General features: G+C 35.1%; 1 protein-coding gene across 1 annotated transcript in view; it reads right to left on the reverse strand.

Moving 5' to 3' along the window:
- The window catches only part of dgkb (diacylglycerol kinase, beta), a 696,992-nt gene extending 684,435 nt beyond the window's left edge, over positions 1-12,557 (reverse strand). Inside the window, exon 1 of the mRNA XM_028817172.2 lies at positions 12,351-12,557. The gene's annotated coding sequence lies outside the window, so the exon portion shown is untranslated. The remainder of the gene's footprint in view (positions 1-12,350) is intronic.
- Between the last annotated feature and the right edge of the window lie 3,079 nt (positions 12,558-15,636).

The following is a 15,636-nucleotide window of genomic DNA, read 5'->3' on the forward strand; positions in this document are numbered from 1 at the left end:
GCTTTGACAACTGTAGTAAGGAATACTGTCACATTGAACAAACAGGCATTTCATGCAATGTAAACAGAATTGTCTACAGATTTGATTAAGAGATATCAATAGGCCATACAGGTGGCATTTGTGGCTGTGATTCAAGCAAAGGCCTAGGAGGGGATGGATTTTAGTAAGTAAAATGTCAATGACTTTCAGAAAGAACCAGTGGAAAAAGATGTAGCCACAGGCAGGACATTGCATAATTGTGTTTTCCAAAAGGGAAAAATACATGTAGGACATATGGCAAGAGGAGCGAAAGCGGCTAAGTGCTTGGCTTCAATGGTAGAAAGATATATTTTCTTGATGTTCTTTGGATCAGTTCAACTCTTAATACAATAACATCAATGTCTTATCTGCTAATATTTACTTAAAGATTCTGAAGAAATATCTTAATTCAAAGACTACACAGAACCTTTCTGGTCGCCTGAAGGGTAAATAAACATTATAACTAATTTGTCATATACCTTGGTTTTCTCATTCAGCATATTTGAGTACAATCAAGATTAATGAAAAATATCTGGGTTGGAACTTTCCATCCTCATCAATAAATGATGAGGTTGCATAGATTATCATGGAGCAATAGTATGGCATCACTCCTGCACATAACAGCTGTACCGCCTGCTTTTAACTGATTCTAGGTTGGTGTGTCAATGTCTTTGTTCAATACATGTGTATACTATAACAATGTAACACACATATATTTGTATTTTTTCTTTTCTGCCATATCAAATTTTAAAAAGCAGCACTAACTTTTGTACGAAACATTTAGTCGATCACTTCCTTATGAATTAATGGATAAATAAATGGATGGGTGAATGGACACAGGAAAAACAGGAGAGTATAATTCTACAGAAATGTACACATGCTTTGTAATGACATGTTTGTTTAGAGCTCCATGCGTCCACCAATAGGCATGGTAATAAATTTATGAAAATGATATGTTAGTATAAATGTTTTATCCATTTATCCATCCAACCATTTATTGATCACACTTAATATCTAGTTGTAGTGCCCTACTTTGGCAGCCTTGGATGAAAAGCAACAACATAGAACCTAGGCCTGACTTCAGGCACACTTATCCAACTGTCCACACTCATTTATACCAGGCAAGACATCCATCAAGCAAACTAGCACATCTTTCTTAAGAGAGAGGAGAACTGGAGAACACAAAGAAAGATCCAGATATACATAAGAGGAACATGCAAAACATGCAAACAATGTTGGAGGATGGCTTTAGGTCCATTCTCCTGAAGCTGTGAGGCAGCACTAGTAATCTTTGTGTTACGGTGCCTTCATAGTATTAAAAATTATTGCTAATTTTGAAAATAAAAGCAATTGCAGTGAGCCAAATATATTGTTTATATTGAATGCATTTTAATAAATTTATTAAGGAATTAAATCTTACCTTAATATTTCACAATTTAGCATTTATTTTAATTAAGGGACTTTAACATTAGGAAATAAGTCATTGTACATAGTATGTGATTTCCTATTATGCACTGTTGTATAGTAACCAGAAATGTTTTGAAATCTTTGAAGAGCAGAAGGGTGAGCTGGTGAGCTCAGTGTTTACCCTGCAGGGATTGTTATCCTGCCAGGCCCAAAAGTCAGAGCCACTTAATGAAAATACAGTAGCTTGAAATGATGAGCCTGAAAGAGGTCTGCTAGTTCTTGAACCACCCTGGGCTAAGAGAGTGGGAAGTTTGACAAGACAGTAACTAAATCAGGAAGACTAAATTGGAGAGATACAATTAGTTCTGAAAAGACCTTGCATTAAATAAAATAAATTAATAAAAATAGAATAAAAAGGTAGTGTTTTCATGGTTAATGATGTTAGACATTTACACTAATGTGTTATTAAAAGAAACAACATTGTAAATCATAATTCGTGCAGACTATTTTCTCATGCATTTGCAGAAAAGTTTTTCAGCATTTTTTATATTTTTTTGTCTATCAAAGTCAATTAAAAATACTTTTATTATTAAATGTTCATGCTACAATATACAGTAAATGTATAAACCTGCATATACACTAATTTCATATTTTTAAATGTATCATTATAATTTTAATTGTAAAGGAATATTTTTAATTTTCATTAATTGGAAGTTTAAAATATGTTAAAATAAAAACATAATTATAACTACTGTACATGTAGCAGACTATTCAGATTTTGATGCACATTTTCCTTCAATTAACACTAGAAACCCTGAAGCCTACAAAAAAAGTCGTAATCCCGGGCCACCTTAAATTCCTTTGCACCTCTTCATCAGTGTCTTTGTTTTGCAAATGTGTCAATCAGCACAAGCAGCAAACAGCCTGCTATCCCATCCACCACTGACGCAGCTGAAGTTCTCCCAGCTCAAGTCTGTTTATCTGGGTGTGGATGACAGGAAATGTGAGGCAAGAAATGTTGAAAACATAACTAAAACAGAAACCTTTTTCATATTCTGCTAATAATTGGCAAAATGCTGACGTGAAGTGTATAATGTGTGAAGTCCAAATATCAAACAAACACGTTCACAAAAGGAACAGGTATAACAAAACATATGCACTTTTTTCCAGGAACCGAATAAAAAGAAATTGGGTTAGGGTACAATGTTGACACGTCTGCTTGGATAGTGCAGAGGTAAGAAACGCTGTCTAATAATCAAGAGGTTGGGGGTTTGAAAAGTGAATTTGTTTTGTTATAGTTTAGTTAAATTAACTACTGCCAATAAAGTTTCAAATACTGTATTGTTACTGAGAGAACTCACTTAGTTTCCTTAAATGTTCTGATGTTATCAAAGCACTTCTTCATTTTAAGTCATATTAAACTGTGCTTTCCAAATCTTAATCATTGCTTTTTCTAAAACAATCCTTCTTCACTAAAGTTTTAACAGCAAACTGAAAAATACCATGTGCACATCCACAAATTATAAGTTTTTGTATGATAAATTGGTGCAGTTAATAAGTCTAATATTGAAATGTAGGTTGTTTAATATACATTAATTTTTGGAGTTGTCAGGGATTTTGTGCATTATCTCCTGTATTATCCGAATTATTCCTAGTTATTTTACAAAAGTAACTGATTCCAATTTCAAAAGGTGTTATAACTATTTATAATCAGAAATACCAGCTCTATACTCTTCTTTAGATATACCGTATTCCTTAATAAAGCTGAAATAGTTTATAAAATATTTAGTAAAAAAATAAGTTATATAAAATATCCTTTCTATTTCAAATAACCCTGAAAGAATGTTATGTGTGTAATGCTTCGTAACATAATAATAATTCTTTATAATTTTATGTAGCGCTTTTCTCACTACTCAAAGCTGTTTACATAGTGATTGGGGAGACACTTCAGTCACCACTAATGTGCACCATCCACCTGGAAGATAAGATGGCAGCCATTTATATGTCAGTAATCTCACCATACTTTAGCTATTTTGGTTTTTGGTACACTGTATTCATCCCCGAGAGGAAATTGTCTTTTTGCATGATCAATGCAGTGTCAGCCATTGTAAAGAGCAATTGTTCAGGTTAAGGGCCGTGTTCAAAGGCACAACAGAGTAGGATCTCTTCTGGCAGTAATGGGATTTGAACTGGCAACCTTCAAGATGCTAGTGCATATCCTTAGCCTCAGAGCCACTATTAGGTGGTGAAGGGGTCTGAGAGATAGGAACCATTCAGACACAGGGGATGATTAGGAGATCAGAATGACTAGGACATGGAGAGCAATTTATCCAGGATATCGGGATACACCCTACTCTTTATGAGGGGTCTTTTATGACCACAAGAGTCAGGACCTTGATTTCTCATACAAAGGATGGCACCATTTTACAGCACAGTGACCCTGGACTGGGGCATTGGGACCAACATTCAAACCACAGGGTAAGCTGCCTCCTGCAACACCTCTTCCAGCAGCAGCTCAAGCTTTTCCTGGTTGGTCTGCCAACCAAGTACTGGCCAGGCCCGCTTAGCTTCACGTGGATGACCTGGTCTGAAGTGATTGTGCTATGGTTGCTGGTATAAGCATTATTAAGCAAAAAATGAATATTATAGAAACTAAGAATTGTGATTTTTTCATTTTTAAAGGGCATTGTGAAATAATCAAAAACCTAAAGTACAGTATTTTTTTCTGCAAAGCTGAAGTAAATTCAACACATTTTTGTATAGTGCTCTTCATTGAACACAAACTCAAAGCACATGCTAAATCCACCATACTTACTGTACATACATAAACACACTAACTTAGTTAAAACACAGTGTAGATCAGAGCAGCCTTACTTTAACATAAATAAATAAAATGTATAAAAACAAAATTGTTATAGTAAAAAAGCATTGTTATTAGTAAAAGTGGCTACTTCAATTGTAACATTATTGCTCTACTTTTCTTGTAGCGAAACAATGTATGTATGTGTGTGTGTATGTAAAAATATATATATGTATATATAGGCACCCACACACTGTATCACTGTATGTAGTATAGTTTTGTAAAAAAAAAAAAAAAATTGACAAAACAATTTTAGGGGTAATGAAACTTCAGGTATATAATAAAGATCAACAAAACAACAATAATGAGCAAAACCTAAAAGATAAAATATAAAATAGTTGAAATTAAACTGAATGATGAGCAGTAATGAAAATTCAGATCAATGATAATTAAAATGTTTCAAAATTAAATTAAATTAACTTGTTATCCTTTTGCCATTAGAATATACAAAGATTCCAAAATGTTTTTTGCACATTGTCTAGCTGTGTAAAGTGAAAGCCAACGTTTTAGTCACCATGGTAATTTTCTGTTTTTTGAGGTATCTGTCTTTAAGAGTCGACAGGAAACCACTTTTATTTGGAGTCATACAAAGGAACAGCGGGCAGGCCCCCATTTCCCTTCTTTGCCAGTTCCTCACTCATTATTTTAATTGCCTTTATTCTACTTATATTGCACTTGTATAACAGTTGCAGCAAATTGGGAGGCTTGGTTCAATTAGTGCACGCTTCTTTTGAGTAATGCCTCAAATTCTAGCTTTAAGGTAAGCTTTGCAGAATATATGAACATGTATACACATGGGCATTATTATATAATATAGATTGAAAATCACATACCTCTGTATACAGTACAATAGTCATCAAAGTCATGAACACCCAGAGGAAAAATTATTTCCACCTTAGGGATTCTAGTGGCCAAATCCATTATGTCAAAAACATAGCTTATGCAAACTGTATTCATATGTTTTAAAGTAACAGAGTATAGGGAAGCACGTGGACATTGTTTCATGGTAGATTTCATGGTAGTAAGAAAATAAGGATTTAACATGTCATTAAGTGTGCTGTTGCTTTTTTCTATAATAATGTAGAGATTATCTTGATAATTTTGCATTTTGTTTATGGAAGATACATTTTCCTCTGATGGATGATAAAGTAGTCATAATGTGCATTAAGTGTATCACTATGTGTGTGTGTGTGTGTGTGTGTGTGCTATTATTTATTAATTCATATACTTATTTACTTCTAATTTATTATTTAGTTATCTTTTGTACCAGGAGATAATATACTATGACATTCTCCAACCCATTCAATCAAACTCAAGGTCTCAGAGACCTGAGCCGATGCAAGAAGGCAGGAACCAACCCTGGCCCACACTTACACTCACTCTAAAATGGAGTCAGTTTTAAAGTTTAGATACTGTAACAGACAGGGATGTGGAAGGAAAACCACAGTACCCAGTGGAAGATAAAGAGTAGATAAGGAATATTAGATTCATCAAAAATAGAGATCCTCAGTACACACAAAAGCACACATATATACCACTCATTTTTTAAAATTTAATTTTAGAGAATGGTACACTGTTCAGGATTACCATACCTGCTATATCTAAAGTAGTGACTATGGTATATAAGTTGGGGGGAAATGCCCAACATGTATCATGAATAGTAAGTGTGACTGATATTGAATTCAGTGTAAGAACTACCTCTTATGACAAAGAATGGATATAAAGGAGTTAAAAGATAAAAATTAAGAACCATTCTTTTGGAAGCACAGTGGTACTGAATCACATCTCCAGCCTGGTTATGGAGTGGTGTGTGCAAGTCCTTACCTGTGTCTTCTTATGGTTTCTTTCCACATCCAAAACTTGAGTGGTTAACTTTCTGTGTGTGAGATGAGCTCGAGTTTTGATCGAGTTTACATTGATGGATTAAAGGCCAGAAGTCCACATGACCGTCATCATCAAATTCTTCCATGAGACCCCTGAATACAATGAGGACTGATTGTGGTCATTTATGTTATGTTAGGTAGAATGCCTAGAGGGGGCTGGGCGGTCTTGTGGCCTCGGAACCCCTGCAGATTTTACTTTTTTCTCTAGCCGCCTGGTGTTTTTTTTGTTTTTTCTGTCCTCCCTGGCCATCAGACCTTACTTTTACTCTATGTTAATTAGTGTTCCCTAATTCTATTTTCTTATTTATTTTGTCTTTTTTTCTCTTTCTTCATTATGTAAAGCACTTTGAGCTACATCATTTGTATGAAAATGTGCCATATAAATAAATGTTGTTGTTGTTGTTGACTTCTTGAGTGTTATAAAACTGGATTAACCAAGTTCAGAAAGTGCATAAATGTATGGATGGATGGTCTATTCTGTTGCTGTGCTTCTTATACTATTTACATATTTAAATGAAGTGGGCGAATCACATTGCATTCCAGACAGCTATTTTTCTATTTTTTAATTTGTTTTTGGCACAGGACAGATAAATAAACATTAGGAGGGATGGTCATAAGTGCCAATAACTGCACAGAAATGGTTGTGATCCATTACGAGGGTGCTTTTTTATTATATGTATAGCAAAAGAGAATTGCTCAGTGGAGAGAACTATTTTGAGCTTGAGATTTGGTTAGGACCCACAAATATAAATTACTTGAAATGATTCTATCAGTCATTTAATACAATTTACATATACCAATAAGTGAACTAAGTGAAGGAAACGCTACATTGTCTAAATTCAAAGAATATTTTCTTTGAAGATGCACTATATTTTAAACACACAGTGCCCACTTTAGGTGTTATTTTTTAACACAGTGGGCTTTACTAACAGATAAAAGAATGGCAGAAATATTTGTTTTAATCAGATCACAGAAGTTTTCTTTACTAACCGTCTTTGGCAGCCTTTAACAGTTTTAATCAATTAGCTACTTCTGCGTTTTACATATGGATATGAAATTTTAATAATACCCTTTATCCCAGAGCAACTTAACTGAAATGATAGTATCATTCTTACTTTTTCCATTTTTTTGTTTTAAGATAATGTTTATTAAAAAAATGACTCTTTATTATCTTAATTAGGACAATAAGGGGAGAATGGAAAGACACTTTGATTCTCAATTGATGCTTCCTGACCAAACTATTTTGAATATATAAATCCCAGGCTAGATCAATATTAAAATTTGCCTTGTTATCTGTCCTTTTGATTTTGTCTTTTGAGTAAAATGTTTCAATTTTGCTAATAGAATTCCTTTAAATATGTTTAACAAGTACTCTTGCAATCTAATCAGAGGAGTACTTCTAAATAAAAGCATCATAGTGCATGTAAAATACAATTTAAAATGTGTGTGTGATAACCCTAAGTGTTGCCCAACACACAGACAAAAGTTTTAGTGTTCATACATTAATAATAGTGACAGCCATTTTCATCGTTTTTTTTTCAAACAAATAAATTATAATGATGAAAGTAGTTACAGGATAACAGTATATGGATTATAATTTAGTTTTGTGAGGACCTACTTAATGAAAAATCTGATCTGTGGTGAATCTTATGTTGTATTTATGCCATCTTCATAACAGTTTAGAGTCAACCAAAATATCTGAATAAGCCAAATGATACGTTCTCAAAGAAATGCTGGCTAAACTAACAGCCACACATTTTGTGATCTGTTTACCTATGACTAGAAGTCCAAAATTGTATTAACATTTGTAATGTTGTAATGTACTTTAAATAACTTGAATTAAGCCAATGCAACGATAAAAACAAAAGAAATTCTACTGACAATATGACAAATGATGACATAAAATACTATAAATATGCCCAATTTTTAACTTTCAAAATAAAACAATTAAAAGATGGAATTTAAATAAGTTCCTAGGATTTAATTTCAAACTATATATTAGTGAACATTTAAAACACAATAGCATATGAAAAATATTAATTAACTAAATTACAGAGAATTAGCATGATTTTCCTCTACACAATGGTCATCTCTCCCCAGAAAGTTTGCGATTATGATGACTCCCCACCACTCAAATGTATACAATACTATTTAAGCATTCCAAAATTTGAGTTTTGGGGTAAAGGAGCACCCTTCAAAAAATCACAGGTATGTAAATGAATGCTAAATTTTGCTCAGTTTCATAGATATATAGTATGCTTGTTCGACTAGGGATGCTGACAGTGGAAAAAAACGTCATCAATATATATGAAGTTATGGATAGCTGATTAGAGGCAAGGAGGAGACATCAATTTCCAGGAGATTCCCAGAAGTTCTGGGAGACCTGGGAAATGTGCATGCCTCAATAACAAATGTAATGAATTCAGCTCATATATAGGTAGTGCAGTTCCTAATGATAAGCTCCAAGCACTGTGCAAATTTGCAGATACAATATACTTAAAGCACAAACTAACATTCTGTGAATGTGAAATGCAGTGTATAATATGCTTAAATATAAAAATATATACACATACATAATAATGCATAATCTGAAAACATAATGAAACACGAAAAGCTATGGTTTTGTGGTTATAATGGCCGGATCAACAGCAATTACTGTAAAGTTGAAAAGAAAAATTCTAAATGCACATGTATACCAACATGTATATCAAGTGTATTATAATAAAACATATTTTGGTTATTTCAGTTTTTCATAAAGAAGATGCATTTCAAATTTTAAAACTAATAAGCACTACAGCTCTTCTTCGCTCATCAATCTTTTTATAGTATGATTTTTCCCTATAAGGTCACACGAAGCCAAAGACTAACCCAGCAACATTCGGCTCCTGACAGAAACCAACCCTGGACAGAACCTCATTCCAGACTCTGTCCCAGGAACATAGCCATGCACAGTCAAACAGGAGAGTCTTTAGTTATCATAACACATAACTACAGTATAAAGGATGTGTTAGGAAATTAAAGTACCTGGAGAAAGCCCATAAATACACATGGAAAATATGCATATTCCACATAGGCACTCTAGCTCCATAGATCTGCTGAGCAGCTCATTAATTTAAATGTGAAAATTGACTTTTTTCCTAAATGTCATACATTTTTCAATAGTCTAGTTCACCTTGTTTATTATCATATATATTGTAAATACAAAACTCCTTTTCCATCCATCAATATACTAATTCATCCTTCCACTTTCTATTCTACTTATGCAGTCCTTGGTCACAGGGAGCAGGTGCCTATTCTGGCAGCATCCTTCACTACGCAAAATCACGCCGGCAACCTCAATGGTCACTATTCTGTATGAACAAAATGTAAAGATTCAAACACTTTTTGACACATCTTGATATTATGCCAAGTTTATAAATGTTTAATGAGTTTCCTTAATTTGTAATGCAAGGTTTAGGCTATGCTTACACATATATAGCAGGTCTAGCACAATAATTACTTCACTATATTTACCTAAACAACTATTAAGATGTTCCCAAGTGTTAGTGTGTGTGTGCGTGTGTGTGCGTGCGTGCGTGTGCGTGTGTGTGTGCGTGCGTGTGTGTGTGTGTGTGCAATGAACATGCATTCTCCCTAAGGCTGTTCCTAGTGCTGCCAGAATAGGCTCTGGCCCTTTGCAACCCTAAATCAAACTAAGTGGGTTTAAGAAAAAGATGAGACCATTACAATGAAAGAAGCACAATAGCACAGTGGATAGTGCTGCCCATTCATGGATCCAGTGTCCTACGTTTGATTCCTGTAACTGGTCATTGTGTCCATATGTAGTTTGCATGTTATCCCTTTATGTTTGTATAGCTTTCACTCCCACATACTCAAACACATGCAGGTTGGGAACAGAACTCAGCTATTCAGAAAATATATTCCTCTTCGGTTTGTGCAAAGCATTTATAATCAAACTAAAATTGTACATCAGCCACATGCATTGCCTAAAATTGATCCAGGATAAGATCTGAACTGTAAACTCGGTCAACAGGTGCCCATCTCACTAGGTCATATACTTTGGGAGTGTTCTCCACTTCCATTATTTAAAAAAAACTCCCAATCCTTTAAAAGCAATATTTGTAATAACACCAGATGACAAAATTATCCAAAGGGACATTCTATATCATATAAAAAGAAGACTAATCCATCTCACGTAACTCAAAGGAAAACTGTTTCTTATATTAAATAGAAAAAAAATGAAATTATCTGCCCGAGAAACAGTTCAAGAATGTTTTAGAATTTTGCAATAATAGATGACTGTTATCTTAAAAAAACTTGCCTGGTCTTCAGTTGACATTTGCTGCTGCTTTAACACTGTATGTAAGACAAATCATACGCATTGCTGTCTGATGTGGATATGGACAGGAAGCTTTCTATGTCTTCTTTTCAGTTTGATGGGATTATTTTTTTCTGTTTTCTTTTGGTGCACAGCTGTACTGCTCACATGTCATGAGTGTATCACTGGCTGAAAAAAATGCATTTTGTTGTTTTACTCTCTGAAATAAAATATTAAAAAGGGTTAACTTAACTAGTGCCTTTAGATTTGCCCTTCGTGAGTGCTAGCATGGGTATGTGTATGAGTGAGCCCTGTAATGGACTGGCACCTTATCCGGAGTTGATTCCTGCCTTGTGCTAGTGCTGCCGGGACAGGCTCAGGCTTTTCAACTCTGACTTGGAATTAAGTGGGTTTTGAGAATGTTTTTTGATTATTACAGTGCATCTATACTTGATAAACTTTAACATCATCACTATGTAAATTATTACATTTCACATGGCTTAACATTACATTGCTAAACAATTGTTGGTGCAAGATATGATAAAATTAATAAATAATCCAAAAGGATTTATATTAAAATTTGAAGTCATTTTTGATGGATATTGATCAGAGTTTTATATTTGCTTTATTATTCATGTAATATAATAAATTAGAAAACATGTATGTTATCATTGGATACACACCATATTATAAATCTATTGGAATAAAGTTAACAGGTAATCCTTTTTAGCATTTGTATATGAAGTTGACACAGCAGATAGTTTGGGTGTGCAGCTGTTTGCACATGCTGTAGAAAAAGCCTTAGAGTTTACAGCTTTCAATTCTTCATAAGCCAGAGTTGCTGACCAACCTAATTAACACTTGTCATGGTCATGTGAACGTTAACAACTGTTCTCAGCTAATTAGCACAATGTATTAAAAGCCAAAGATTTCTTCATTTTGCTAAAGCTGCACTATGTAAAAATTATTTTTTTCCCCCATACCTAATCCTGCACAGTTTCCTAAACAACTAGAATTGATGGCCACAAAGCACCTGATCACAAACACCGCTCTTGTCAAGTAATCACAAATGAGAGAACGATGCAAGTTAAATCATCTATCACGTGTAATGAATTTCACTGCCCCATTCATAATACGTGAGCTTTGTGGGGGATGTGCTCCCATACTGTAAACTGAATGGAGCACTCTAGACTATCATCAGTATAAAAATATACACCATTTTAGGTGTAGTCAAACTACAATACTTTTCCCTCTTGCGTATTTTGCTTGCATGTACTACTACAATATTCTTTTTAGATTTTACACTCTCACGCAGCACAGCAAGGAATCTCCAGTAAGAAGTCTGTACTTTTGATCTCTCCTTCTAATGTTATACATTTTATTCTGTTTATCATACCTTCCCTTTTTCAGACTCATATTGAATATCTTATTAAGCATAGAACAGAAAATCATTTTAAGAAAGAAACAGGTTGACAGCTGACTAACTGTGGTCATAAAGGATTTTAAAATAGTGCTATAAGATAAAACAAATGGACTTGTTGGAAAACAAGTGTTTCAGCCTTTTAAAGTAGTTCTTTCTTTTTTCTCATCTGTGATGCTCAGGCTTTGAACTGCACCATTCTTCTCAGGAGGGTGCCTGCTGATTGTAAAGACAGCTACAAATACTAGATGATGACTGACACATATTGAAATCTACTAATATTAAACCTTCGTCTCACAAGCAAAGCCAGGCATGCAAAAACATGTCTTTGAACAGATACACGAAAAAAGCAAGAACAACAATCTCTTAGCACAATGGCAACAGAATACACCCATGAATTCAAACACTATGCAGGATTTTATTTATGTAGCAACAGCAACTTACCTAGCAGACAAAAAGAACAAGATTTAAAAAAAAAAAACGAAGCTAGAAATGTATAGCATTCACACCAAATGTCTCTGTTCACCCTGCGTATGTGGGCTTCTCCATCTTCATTATGCAGTTCTCTTTTTTTCGCTTCTTTTATCAATAAAACAAGCAAATGCAGTGGGATGCTGCAGACATTAGAGAGGCACTGAGCGTGTGTGCTGTGCTGAAGAAGTGTTCCAGTGGCTGTGTAATTATCATTTCCCACACTGCTACTGACGTCACTGCTGGCCTCCAGGAGCTCCTCGCACTTCCTGATTGATTGTCCTAGGCTTCAGCACTTTAGGAAAGGGACAGAGACCAATCTTATCAACTTGGTTTTTTTTTTTCACGGACAAGTGCAGCCTCACAAACAATGTAATTCCTGCAATTATTATCAAAAGTGCACCAAAAGTGTGTCTGCACATCAGCCTATATCAATCATTCAGCACTAAATCCTAATGAGAAAATTCAAGTTTCAGTGCAATTGACAGATCATGCATAGAATGAGCCATTATGTGTTTGACCTTTAAAAGCCATTTTTGTGTTTTTTTCCTTTCTTGGTTTTTTATTTCCTGGTAAATTGCATATTATCTATTCTGGGGTGAGTTAAATTTCTGTATAAAAGGTTCAATGAATTCATCTTATCACTCCAAGCTTCTAACAAAAGCAGATTAATAAGAATATCACATGCATTCTAAAATGTAGCTAAAAGCTGTACTTTTAAATGACAGTCAAAAATCATTTGAAAAGAAATGTGAAAAAGAATCATTCCTATAACATTCTCTCCTTGTATGAGACCTCCATCCATCTTCCTAACCTGTTTATCTGTAGCTTATTCCAGCAACCATCAGGCACAAGGCAGGGACAATCCCTGGACAGTGTACTAGTCCATCACAGGGTGAAAACACAGAGAGCACAGAGCATCATCAATCCACCTAACCTCCATGTGTTTGGACTGTGGGAGGAAAGCAGAGTACCAGGAGGAAGGACATACAGACACAGGGAGAGCACTCTACATAAGGAGGACCCAGTACGTGAATCCTTACTGTGATGCAGCAGCGTTACCACCGTGTCGCCCTGTGTTGAGACATTTCCACAAAATTAATATAAGCTGGTTCTTGATCCTCTGCATTCAGCCCATAAAAGAAAAATAGTGTGAACTAGAATTTAGTATCATGTCTGAATTTAGAGTTATGTCTAAGCTAGTTCACATAAGGGTGAAGTGATTGGATGGATGGATGGATGGATGGATGGATGGATGGATGGATGGATGGAATGCAAGACTGGTGCTGTACTAACATATACTGTATTTTATGAGGTTTTACATATTTCTCAAAAGCTAAAAAGCCTGAAGTGCAGGCCATGCAGATAAATGCTAAATAAACAGAAGTTTGATTTTGGGGTTGTGCAGTTTCAAATCACATAAAGCAGGAGTGTCAAACGAAAGGCCTACAGGCTAGACCTCCAGCTCATGGACCTTTTAAAAGCAGCCTGCTTCATCAATATTCAAAACATGTAACATAATGGTCTGCAATGACTGCTAGTTTTCTCAAAGAACCCCTTTAAGATGTGTTTCATATATAGATAGTATCCGTATATAATATAGGTAGATTACATTTACACCTGGCATTAAAATGCATCTCTACACTCACCAGCCACTTTATTAAGTACACCTCGCTACTACTGGGTTGGACGCTGTTTTACCTTCAGAACTGCTGCAATTCTTCATAGATTCAACAACACGCTGGAAACATTCCTCAAGAATTTTGATCCATATTGGCATGAGAGCAACACACAGTTGCTGCAGATTTGTCGGCTGCACATCCATGGTGCGAATCTTCTGTTCCACCACATCCCAAAGGTGTGCTCTATTGGATTGAGATCTGGGGCCTCATGTATAACGCCGTGCGTAGAACTCACACTATAACATGGCGTAAGCACAAAAGCGGGATTGTGCGTACGCACAGAAAAATCCAGATGCAGGAATCTGTGCGCACGCAAACTTTCACGTTCTTCCACTACATAAATCCCGATCAGCGTGAAAAGTAACGCACGTGCACACGCCTTCTGTCCTGCCCCAACTCCTCCCAGAATTACACCTCTTTGAATATGCAAATCAATATAAATAGCCTTCTGTGAAAAGACAATGGGAAAAGCACAGGAGAAAATATAAGAATTTCAACGAATACCAAGTGGAGGACAAAGGAAAAATGTACTATTTGTTGGTTTAAACAGTGGTATAAATCAACAAAAGAAAGTTGATCGAGTGACAGAGTGTCGCAGAAACTCGAAAGATCGCACAGTGCCCGAAATAAAAAAGAAATCACATATCAAAGTCGCCGTGAAAAGGCAAGTCGTAGCCCACCGTCTGAGTGTCATATGAAAGCTTATTAGGGTACAGACAAAAAAAAATAGGCACACAGTGGGAGAAAAGCACGAAATGTCAACTTTAATCTCAAAATTTCCACTTTAATCACGTAGTTTATTTTGCCATTAAAGTAGAACATCATAAACTTCATCTTAAAATCATTTATTTTACTAGTTTCTCAAGTAGCACGTTAAATACTTTGTTCTGTGCTTGATCTTCTATGTGCTCTATGTGAGTGAATCACTACGTGCTTCCGTTCTTTCTCTTTCTCCGACAGGACACAGAATCCATTACATTCAAGATATTACAGCTCTCTGAATAATTAAAATACTGAGATGTATACGTGATATCATTTTCATGATGATAGGAATGAAAGCATGTTATTAAACATGGGAACACGGTGGCGCAGTGATTGTTCATATCTCACGCATGTGCAACCTTCGATGAAATAATTTATTACAGAAGTACTGTCTCTTTCAAACGTACTAACCTCCAATTCCTGTCCTTACTTTTCTTTCTCCAAAAACCCAATCGCCACACAATCAGCTCTGTAATAGACGTTAAGCCATTTGTAAGCTTAGAACGCCAATTCTTCAAAACTTTTAAGGAACATTGAAATATCTTCGTAGTACATGTTTAATTATTCTATTCGTCTATCCTTTCAGTGTCGCGTCAGCACCAGCAAGAATACAGCGCAAGGCAGGAGCTATCTGTGAACTAGCTATACGCTGCGGCACCATGTCCTCACATGTTTAATTATTAACAATACAGATTATTTAAATGAAGTTAAAGTTTTATCTGTATACTATAAGCAACATATTTTGCTGCATTTCATCTTAAAAATGATATTGTCATCATACGCGCTTTATAAAGTGGCGCAGGTTGTGCAATATT

This window comes from Erpetoichthys calabaricus, chromosome 13 (assembly GCF_900747795.2).
Source record: "Erpetoichthys calabaricus chromosome 13, fErpCal1.3, whole genome shotgun sequence".
Taxonomy (NCBI): domain Eukaryota; kingdom Metazoa; phylum Chordata; class Cladistia; order Polypteriformes; family Polypteridae; genus Erpetoichthys; species Erpetoichthys calabaricus.